Genomic DNA, 12,063 nt, shown 5'->3' with positions numbered 1-12,063 from the left:
TCAGGAAAGAAAGGGGAACCTGAGAGATCACCCTAGGTTGGAGGGTGGGGTGGATTAAATCTCCAGGCCTTTGCCTGATACCAAGGTTGGGAAAGAAAGGGGAACCTGAGAAATCACCCTCAGTTGGAGGATGGATTAAAAGTGGGTAAACTGAAAATTGGTAACAGTTAATAAATGAGGTGCTGGTATTAAGTAAAAGAAAAGGAAATGATAAAAGTATATGGAATGAAAAATACACAAAGAGTCTGGATACTATGTACAGTTGTGTTGTCTTTAAATTTTTTAATTGCTAAAAAGGGAACAAAAACTGCTAAAAGACATTTAATTATTAATGCTGCTAAATTAATCCAACTTACATATTTTGAAAATGCTTTGACTTTTAAATTTAAATATAAGGACAGGTTACTTAGGAAAATAATTTCTGCTTTTGTTTCCACAGAACATAAAAAGCTGTGGGTTCCTTCCAGACTAGTATGGTTTGATGAAGCAAGACCACCTAAAGCAGTGACCCAGGTGATCCAACATCTAAAACAGCTGAGATGATGCAGCCTTACAGACCACAAAAACAAGAACTTCAACAGGTTTCTGTTTCTTTTTTTTTTTTTGTCATGATCCCCATGGTATTTCAGCGCCCCTTAACAGCAGGAAGTAGTTTAGAAAGAACAACACCCACATTCCCAAATATTGTTTATAAATGTTTGTTTACATTTATATAGAGTTGGTTATTGATACTAAGATTGACATTGACATCTTAGTCACCTGAGATAGGTACTGATTTATATATAAAGAAGGGGGGAGATGTTGGGCCCCATGGGGTCTCTGTGAGTTGCTGGTCAGCCTACAAGTGCAACTTGTTTTCCAGTCCAAGTGCTTCCTGTTTTCTAGTCCTGGCTTACTGCCCTGGCCTTGACCCTCTGACATCAACATTCAGCAAGAGGAAAACATGCTCTCTTCTACCTGGGGTTTTTCCACTGTGCTGTAAACCTGTATATAAAGCTCCTCCCTCCTACAAGAGAGAGACCTCTTAGCATTTGTAATGAAGACACACACACACACACACACACACACACACACACACATTCTTCTGGCAATAAAGGCAGCACATACATTCTTTTAGTACAAACAAGTGGATGTCTTGTCTCTTCCTGATACCTCGGACCTGATTGTGGCAGGGGCGCACTCTCAGTGGTGGAGTGTGGCCTGGGAGTTTTCAAATGAAATAAACCCTTTCTTCCCCAAATTGCTTTTGGTAATGGTGTTTTATCATAGGCACAGAAACCCTAACTGGGACAGATAGGCAGGTGAGTGAGGCAGTAGCTAGATGGACAATGAATGGGTAGATAGGTAGGTGGGTGGGTAAATGGATTGGCAGATGGGTGTGTGGACCAGCACATCGGTAGGTGGTTGGGAGGATGAATGAGTCAGTGTATGAGTGGATAAGTGCATGGGTAGTTGAGTGGACAGACAGGTGGACAGATGGGTGAGTGGAAGGATGGACAGAAGGATGGGTGGACGGGTAGACTAGTGGGTGAAAGGGTGAAGACTGGTCTAAAGAGGAGATCCTTTCAACCCTGAAAATGACTCAGGGAACTGAAGTTTGGATAGGTCCTGCTTTGGTTGTGACTAAGCCTTACCTGCACCTGGTCACCTGCTTCCAGATGAGGACTGGCTCTGTTTGGGCCACTGCTTTCACCATATCTTCCCTACCCCTGACTTGTTGGGGAGAAGCTTAAATGTCGGTTAGAACTGCTGCAATGAATCCTAGAGGAACCCCATGGCACTGAGGATGTGACCTGGCTGGGCAGAGGAGGCTGTGACATTGGACCTGGCTGGATCTGGGAGCCACAACAGTCTCAGACTCTGGGAAGATCCCCAGAACTAAGGACTTCCCATTGCTATACCAAAAAGGCCGTGGTCCCAGGTAGGGACTACCTGGAGTTCCTGCTTGGCTCAGTGGCTGCAGCTGGGTGCAGCATGCTGGCAGAGCCACTCTCACGAGAACGCTGATCGCACCATGGTTAGCCGGGAGATCTTTCAAATAGTTCAGAAGATGCTAAGACTAATTCCACTCTCCAGTAGCCTCTTGGTCCCAGACAGAGACTGGCAAGCAGGCTGGGATATGATTCTCCAGTCACAGCTGGGCTCCAAACAGCTACAATCCCTTCATCTTAGGCTGGTGGCTTCTCTCCAACAGTGTTTTCTGCTGCCACCACCACAGACCCAAGCAAAGCTGTCTAGGCAGAGAGACTGTACACCTAATGACCTTGGTCTTCCTACGGCAGAGAGAAAGGACTTCCTGCTGCCACCAGGCATGCACCTATGGAGATGGCCATCTAAGCAGTGTCGGAGCAGGCAGCCTCCACTAGCCATACCTCCAGGGCCCTCTGGCACTTCCTGTGCGTGAGTTCCTCCACTATGGTCCAGGCACCCCTCCCGAGGTGCCACCCATGCTCCTGTCCTCTTTGCTGAACTGTTCTACACATTCACTGAGCACTGGGCCTGGACCTGGGTTCAAGACAGTGAGCACAGTCAGCAGGTCCCTGTAAGAGACTTCCTGAACTCCCCCTGGGTTGCAGGTGACAGCAGAGCCAAACACATGGTGTGCACCGTGTTGGGTGGAGCTCATCGCTTGCAGAAAGATAAGAAGGCAGAAGGGGACAGCGTGTGACACTGAGAGGAGCCAAGACAAACATTGACAAGGTGACAGCTGAGCCGCCACCCAAGCACTAGCATATGTTTTTATCCCAGGAGCACATCTGTCCTTACAGCAGCCTCAGCCCTGTTTTGCAGACAGAAGAACAAAGCTCAGACAGGGTGTGTAGCTAGCCAGAAGGCGCACAGCAAATGGGCAGTCCCTGAACCCATTTCTCCTCTCTCAGAGGCTTTCTGCTTCCACACTAAAAGAAGGTCAAGCCAGGTAAACCTTAGCCATGTGGGGTAAACAAGGGCCTAAAAAAAAATTAGAAAGAGATGTTGCCTGATGTCCACAAGCCAGGGTGACTCTCCCTCTTGTCTGTATTACAGGTTCTTTGCTTTCTAAACTCTCAAGGTCTATTCTTTCAAAGCACAAATATATCAAATAAAAACAAAATACTTCATTTGGTTTTTGAAAGGCGTCCAAATGCTCCTAATCTGGTGGCCAGGACGCTGTGAAGTGTCAGGTCCCTCCAAGTGCCAATTTGAATTAAAAGGTAGTGCCATGAACTGAATATGGAATGTCCCCAGAGGTTTGTGGTTTGAACTCTTAGTCCCCAGTTGGTGGCCCTGTTCCCGGAGGACCTTTAGGGGGTGAGGTCTGGATGGCGGGAGTGGGTCATCAGGTGCGGGTACTTGGGTGTGTGCTGTTCTTGCTTGAGTCCTGGTTATCTGTCATCTGTGCTGAGAACAGCTCTGCCTCAAGCTCCCACTGCCTCAAACTGAGTCGCTACTGCCACGACAGACAGAGACCCATGGAAGCATTGATTGAAAACCAATCCATCGCCCTTCCAGTTGTTTCTGTCAGGAATTAGGGTCACAGTGAGGTCAAAGTAAACAATGCAGGTGGCTACAGAGTGAAGTCCCAGCCTGTCGCAGGCCACTGAGCTCCCTAATCCAAGCCTCACAGATGATAAAAGGCTTTGTTCTACTTCCGTTTCGGTTGCTGTGACAAACACCATGACTGCACACAATACAAGCAGAAAAGGCTTTATTTCGGCTCACAGGTCACAACCCGACACTGAGGATTGATCAGTCACGGCAGGAACTCAAGGCAAGGGCTTGAAGTGGAGACCCAGAGAGACACTGCTTCCTTCCGGGCGTGTTCCCTCTTTCTGGTTGACTCAGTGTCAAGTTGACAATATAAACTATATAGGCGTTGACCCGTACATATCAATGACAAGTCCTCAGATCAGCCAGAGTGGACACGCACCTCAAGAAGGATCAATAGGGATGGACAGTCCCTGTCCTACTGACCAGGGTTGAGGACAGAGGCTGGCGATAGTCCTTGAGTCTGAACAAATCGGCTGTGAGCAGCCCCGGAATCCTGTGTCTTCCCTGCACACCCTGTACACCCCACCCCCAGCACCTGTGCGAGCAACCAAGGACACCTTCAGGAAACCGGCAAGTTCTTTAAGCCAGGAAAGAAGAGCAGCTTCTGGGCCCACCCCTTGCCCTCCTCCACCGGCCCCTTCTGCCTCCCTACCCCCAACTCCGCCTTCTGAGTTTGGAACATCCCTACTTGAGCTCTTTTGTTTCTCACTCCCCCGAAAGCCTTCAGCTTCTCTGTGGCTGCAGGAAGCTTTGATTCGCTGCCGAGAATCTCTGGGCTATGGCTTTGGGGCTCAAAAACAGGGGTGGGGGGGCACCATTTCTCCAGGGAGGCGCGGGAGGAAAATCATTTCGGTGACTGTAGGTAATTAAGTCGCCACAGTGCTATGGAACATGCATTATATTATACGATGATTAATCCCTGGGACAGCGGGGAGATTTTTCATCTTCAAAGCACTCCTCAGCTGCTCATTAATCATCTCAGTCCCAGGGAAAGACAGGCTGTTTGTGTTCCCGGGAGTGGGGAAACTGAGTCAGCTGGGTGTCCCTGACCCCACCGCCAGGGCTCAGAGTGGAAGCAACTCAGGTCAGGGCCACCAAGGGCTTGCTCCCCAGGTGCCTTGTCCTGGTGGCATCAGCCTGCTTCCCAGCTTCACGGGGACCTGGATGAAAATCAATAGAAATGTTATTTTAAATGAAAAGAAAGCTGCCAGGCTCTGCTGGCAGGGGCTGCCAACGCCTGCCCGTTTTCATCTGCTTTTGTTCTCTCTGCCTGGGTACCTGCACATTTGCAGTGCGCAGCCTCCCTGGGAAAGCAAGACATCTTCCAGTTTTCTCAGTGAGCAGTTTAAAGGAAAGTGCTGTTTTTCTCACAGACGCCTTCCTTTGCAATTGGGACACCGTGCTATAAATACAGCCCATCCTGCTTTGCATTCAAATTGTTGTGAAAGTTTGGGGCTGTAAATAATATGTTCTAGGTGCTCAAGACAGAATTTTTATTATTATTTTTTTCCTCCCAGTTCCTGGAGCAAGTGATAAATTAAACATTTTTTTTTACACTCCTACCCTGCGATACGAAATACCAGGCTGATTGCTTCACACCTGACATCAAGCGTAAAGGTGACCTGTGGGTGAGCAGAGGGTGGGGAGCTGCTCTGAGCATGGGGTGGGGGGAAGCAGGGATGTAAGGTGCTTTTCTGAACTTGATGTTTTCGTCTGAATGACCTTCTGATAGCAAGAAAGGGTTGCCCCCAAAGATCTCTTTCATGCAGGGAAAACTGAGGCTGAGAGATGTCTGCTGTAAACATATTTACTATGACTACAGAGTGACCCCTGGCATGCAGTGCTTTTCCTCTGGGTGTGCTGGATGGCGGAGATGGGAACAGCTAGTCTTTGAGCCCAGCTGGAAGAAACAGGCTGCCAGGCACTGTGGACAGGCAGAGCAAACTGGCAGTGGCAGACAGGTCCTTAAGGCATAGCTTTGTGTGTAGTCTCCAGCCTCAGTTTCCTTGCCTTGAAATAAGAAATAGAATTCCTTAGGCCCTGGGGAGGAGTCCAGCAGACACAAAGCCCATAGATGTATTTCTTACTCCATAAGCCCCTGGGGTGACTCTATCATGAGGCTGCATCCATCAGATAGGACCTGTGTTGTAGATGCAAGAGGGTTCATCCTGTATGTGGCTGAGCGTCATTCAGACCCCAGACTAGAGGAGAAGGGGTAGGCATGGTCAAGCCTCTGTAGTCTTCTGATGGAGACTACTGGTACTTTCACAAAAAGACACATATACGGACACATGAGACTCATAGAACACACATCCACAGATGCACAACTCATACACTACTCACAGGCCCACATGCATGCACACTCAGATTTACATGCACACATGTTCACAGGCTCACATATACACAAGTTTACAGACTCCTGTGGGCATAAGCTCACAGGCTTACACACACAAGTGCCCATGGGTTTGTATCATGCACCCTCACAAGCTCACATGCATGAACACATACAGGCTCATATGAAAACACACTCATTGACTCTCACGCATGCACATTCATGGTTTTGCACAGGCATACTTCATCATCCATCCCCCAAACTGGTTCCAGCAGAAGCTCCCCCTAGGCCAGTGCAAGCTGTGTGCACTCCCTGAAGCAATGCCACACATGCCCAGCAGCAGCAATAGTAGCAGCAGGCACAGAAGGCAGTCAGAGCTCAGGGACCATGCTCTGCTCCAGCTCACCTCTAGACCAGCACATAGGGGTCCCTACCCAGCTCTGGGGACACTCTTGCCTTAGAGGACTCTGAGGACAGACAGGGACAGGCTAAGCTGCTCTAGGCTGCCCCTCCAGTACAGATCTCAATGCCAACCGTCTGTGCTTCAATACGCTTCGTTATGCCAATGGACCTGAGGGCCAGCAGGCTATAGCTCCATGTACAGAGTAGAACTGCAAGCACACTCACCCCAAACTCACTAACCTGCGTCTTTTCAGGCAGTACCAATACGGTGGAGGCTCCCTTGGAAAGCCCTAGAAAGTTCTTAGTATTATGAAGAGCCCTTCCAGCTATTCCAACCCGGCCTGCCAGGGCTTCTATATCATCTTCTGCAGAAAATCTTGTTCCTCAAGTGGTGCTGTGTGCATCAGGGTCAAGTGGCCGTTGGCTTGAAGACTCAGTACTGAGCTGTTTGACCATCCCGCCCTGTGACTCCCTACCTCAGCACACTGAAGCCCTGCCTTTCCAGCTCCATCCCGCTGGTTCTGTTTGCCTTTCTTGAAGCAAAGCCTTTCTTTTATGAGGCTGGTTGCCAGGATTAATGGGCTAGCTTCGTTTCCATAGAGGCTCTGTCCAGTGTCAGTCCATTGACTGCCCACCTATGTGGACCCCTGAGTGTCTTCCTAGGAAAACAGCAGGCAGTTCCTCTCACCTTGTGGTGTTCAGAGGGACCCCCATCTCACCACCTCCTCCTGGTGTCCTCAGACCTCACCTCAGCAGGCAACACTATGGCACAGTGTGTTCTAGGCAGCTTAACTCCTGGGGTTCAGAGGGGCCCATTGCAGTCCACAGACAAGTTTCTTGGAGCCTCTCTCTGGCGCAGCTCCCACCACGAGCCCTTTACCCTCAGAGTGCACTAGGGCTTGCAGCAAAACCATTGTGTGACCTCGACCCTTTGTCAGAACCCCTGAATGCTTAGTCACCATCACACTGAGGCAATGTGCACCCAGGAAATGCATTTTCAGTTACAAGACACTTGATCTGCAGCTTCCTTCTTGACCCATATCCCATCCCTCACCTATAAATAGGGGTGAGGAGATAAATCTCAGAACATGTGCAAAGAGCTAGGGACAGGAACTTCCGGGAGAGTGAGCTTTGAGTGGCGGTTGAGCACCAAGATGAGCTCAGGGTTCTGATTACAAATACCATGCACCTTGTCATGACAAGGCTGGAGAAACACAAAACAGAGAAAAAGGAAATCAGAGCTACCAAGACACAGCAACCATAGACATTTCAGAGGCTCCCTCCATCTGTCTGAGAACATCTGGAAGCCACCAAGTCAGCCTCTGGCTGGGACCTCACACTGAGAGGAGATGCTTTCCTGTGACTCGAGTCTCTTCTTTCATGGATGCTTGGCAGATCACACCCACGTTCCCCACCACAGCTAGCAGGCTTTGCCTAAACTCTGTTCAGCTGCACCTGCTGAACCTCTTCCTCACAAGGATGCAGGTTCTCCTCATCCCAGGCCAGTTATCCTGCAAATTACATTGAGCTACCATGGAGAACTCTGTTGGGTCATGTCCCATCTGAAGATCTGGGGCCAAACTCACCTGTGTCCGAGGGCTGGACTCCAGCCCCAGGCAGTTCCCTTCACCGGAATCCAAGGGGCAGACCTTTGAGTAACACAAGGAAGTCTTGGATAAGCCCAAACCCACTGCTCAGAGATGGAAGAGTAATCTTCAGCTCTAGTGAGGATTCTTGGGGCCCTGTGGCTCCCCAGGGGCATCCCATCCAGCTCCCGTGACTGAGTCACTCAAAGCTATTGTGGGTCTTGCTTCTGATTGAGAACAGAGTATATGAAACATCCTCCACCACAAGCAGCAGGGGAAAATGGCAGGAGGCCATGCCTTCCTGTCCTATTGCTGCCACAGTGATTGCAATGATGGCGTCCCCAGAAACTTGCCTGTCCATAGTGCTTCTCCCCAGATGGCTTCAGCCTTGGGTGTCTGGAATGCCTGGGGTGCTGCATGCCAGGAGCATCAACTCATTAGGGGACCCTATCTATGGAGAGGCAGAGGCTAGCCCACTAACTGATTGTATATGAATTTGTTAGAATAGCTTACAGGCTGGGCTGTTGTCCATGTTCTTTATACAGGCTGACAGCTGAAGGTGGGGCCCAGACTAAGATTGGGTTTTTCTGCCTCAAAAGATCTGGATTGAAGGTGAATCTTCCCTCCTTAAAAGATCTAGTGGATTTTTCTACTTCCAATGATTTAATTAAGGGGAAAAATCCCTCATGGGTGTGCCCAATCACTTGGGGGTTAATTCCAGATATAGTGAAGTTGATAACCAAGAACAGCCATCACACCCATGAGTCTAGATGTCTCCAACCCATCTCTAGTCCCTGGTCACAGATGACATGTCCACATAATTACCTAGGCCAGTACACACCTTTCTGTCCCCCTCAAGCTCCTGGTGCCCTCCTCTCCCTTTCTTGCAATGATCAGGGCTGAAAGAACAGTTGACAGGTTCTCCCCCCCAAGAGTGAGAACCCTTCCTGTCTTCTCCATGCTGCTGTGGGTGGGCTTTGCTTGCGGGACTTCGTTGAAGGGGGCGCTACTGTGCCTCTGCCCTCAGCTGTCTGGGAAGGAAACATATTCTGAAGGATCTATGGCCCCCTCTGCACAATCATGCTGTGGACTGGGAGAGGAGGTGGCCTTCCTGCCTCTCACATGGCATCCTATCCCCCATCTCCAGAAGCCACAAGTTGTACACACCATCCCCCAATGTGCTTCTTCAGGCCTGAACCGGCTGAAGGAGCAGATCTCTAAGGCAGGGATGGAATTTTTGCAGATCCTGGGTTCACACGCCAGGGCTCTGAGAGAGACCACAAAGTCTCAGAGAGATACTCGCTCCCCAGAGAGTAATGGTGGAGTCTGGCCTTTGACACCCCCTGTAACCACTGTCTAACCATGGCCTGTGTGCCTTGGCTTGGTTGTGTACTGGCTGCACACTCATCTGCTACCATCTTCTTCCCAGGAGAGCATTGGGAACACCACCAGCATCTGTCTTGTCCATCAGCTCTCAGGGTTCTTGGGCACTGAGAAACTCATGGAATGATTGAATAAAGAAACGGATCCTTCTCTGTGCTGGCTGTGGACTGTGGCACTGGAAATGCGGAGACGGTTAGAGACAGTCCCTGCCCATAGCCATCCATGACTGGGGAAGTACTCTGAATACCTAGGCACTTCCTGCCTAAGTCTCTACCCAAGGCAAATGCCAAACTGTGTCCATCCATGAAACTACACAGCATCATGCTTTTGTCCGTTATCACCAAATACACATGCCCCTCCACAGAAAAGCAAATCAACACATCATAATATGGCCAGGCCATGCAAGGATATGCAGCCACAAAAAAAGGAATATTATTTTACAATGGGGCTGACCCCCAAAACTCTCAGAAGCCATTGCCATGATTTCTAAGATTAGGTATTCAGTCATGGTGATGGACACCAAGGAATGAACATACTGCTTGGGGAGGGGACTTGGGAAGGATTTCAGGGATCTTCTGAGAGTGACAGAGATACTTTACACTCAGTGGGTCATACAAGTGCCTCTGAGGGCCGTGTTCATGCAGATCTGACATTATATTAAGATAAAAAGAGGAAGGGACAGTGTAAGCCTTACACAGGCCTGCTGCGTGCCTGGGCTACTGCACGGCTCTGCTTGCATCCAGGGTCACGCAGCTGGAGCCGCTTCGCCCAGCACAGTCAGGCTCACACCCCCGCGCCTGGGCCTTTGGGATGTGGACCATGGGTGGGTGTAGTCTTTCTTGGCTTTGATACTGTTTTGATACCTTTATTGAGCCAAAATTTGCATCTCATAAATTTTACTGACTTAAATATGCAATTCAATGTATTTTAGTATATTCTGGATCTGGGCAGCTATCAGCACAGTCTAATTTGAGAGCATCTTCATCCTCCTCCACCTGAGAAACTGTACTCCCAGTGCCACCCCTCCCTAGAGTCCCGACTGCCTCTTCCTAGCATTTGCACAGACTGGCAACTCCACTTAGCTAAACTCTTCTAGACTCAGCCATGTTGCAACTTGTGACAATATTTCATTTTTTTTTGTTGTTGTCAGTGATACTCCACTATCTGCATAGACAGCATTCCTGATGACTCGACTGATGGACTGGGGGGGCGGTACTTTTCTGGCCATGAATAACACAGCTATGGACACTCAGGCTGGGTTGTGATCAACCCTCCTGGATATACGCGAAGGAACACGCCTGCTGTGAATGGTGATTCTGTCTCCCATCCCATCAGCAGTCAACCTGTCTCTGTACCATTTCACACCATCACTGTGCCTCTTCAGAGGTCCCACCCTCCTCGTCTCCTCTCCAGCATTGTGTGTTGGCTGTCTTTGTGCTTATAGCCACCCTGATGGACATGAAGCAGTTTCTTGGGATAGTTCAGATCTGCATCTCCCTGGTTTAATGCAATCGCAAATGTTTTCATGCGCTTGTTGGTCGTTCACACGCCTTCTTGGGAGAAGCGTCTATTCAGTTCTCTTTAAAACATTGGTCTGTCTGTTAACTATGAAGCAGAAAAGAGTTTTCCATCTCTTCCGGGTACAAATCCCTTGTCAGCTCGTGGCTTTGCAGCTGCTCTCTTCATTCCATCCACTCTCTTCTCACTTTCTTCTTGCCTGAAACACAAAAGGTTTTAATTTTATGAAGTCTAATCTATCTGGGGTTTTTATTTTTGGTTTGTTTTGTTTCTTGCACCTTTGATGTGATGTCAAAGAAACTAACCCAAGGCTGTGGAGACGTGTGTGCCTACATTTTCCCTAGAACTTTTGTAGTTTTAGCCCTTATTCTCTCTCTCTCTCTCTCTCTCTCTCTCTCTCTCTCTCTCTCTCTCTCTCTCTCTCTCTCTCTCTCTCTCTCTCTGTCTCCGTGTGTGTGTGTGTGTGTGTGTGTGTCTATGTGTCTGTGTGTCTAGGTGCATGTGGCTATGCATACCCAGAGACCAGACATTGCATTGGATATCCTGCTCTATCACACTGTCTACCTTATTCCTTTGAGACAGGGTTTTTCCTTAAGCCTGGAGCTTGGTGTTTTTAAGGCAGGCTGGGAGTTAGCAAGTTTCCATGTTCCCATGACTCTTCTGTCTCTACCCTAGCCTGGAGTTGCAGACACACATGACCATGCCTGGTATTTATTTATTTATTTATTTATTTATTCTTTGTATCTTTCTGCCTTTCACATCACGCCTCCCAATCCCACCCATCTCCCACCCCACCTCCAAAATAAAACAAAATAAAATTTAAGAGAAAAGAGGGGAAAAAGAAAAAAAGGAAGAAGAGGAAATCTGGTCACGGAAGCTGGATTGTGACACAGTGAGTCACTCAGTGAACCCCTTTATCCACACATTCATACATGCAGTGAACCCCTTTATCCACACATTCATATGTGCAGTGAACCCCTTTATCCACACATTCATACATGCAGTGAACCCCTTTATCCACACATTCATACATGCAGTGAACCCCTTTATCCACACATTCATATGTGCAGTGAACCCCTTTATCCATGCATTCATATGTTCAGTGAACCCCTTTATCCATGCATTCATACGTGCAGTGAACCCCTTTATCCATACATTCATACGTACAGGCATTTATCAAAACGCATCATTGGTCTGCTACACAGTCGACACTGGGCCCTCACTGGAACTCCTCCCTGGACATCATCCCGTTGCTTCCCTATGTTGTGGAGATCCTACAGTCCTAGGTCCATAGGACTGACCCCCCCAACTTGC

Source organism: Mesocricetus auratus, unplaced genomic scaffold, assembly GCF_017639785.1.
Source record: "Mesocricetus auratus isolate SY011 unplaced genomic scaffold, BCM_Maur_2.0 Super-Scaffold_100004, whole genome shotgun sequence".
Lineage (NCBI taxonomy): Eukaryota > Metazoa > Chordata > Mammalia > Rodentia > Cricetidae > Mesocricetus > Mesocricetus auratus.
Note: the sequence above shows the minus strand (reverse complement) of the source record.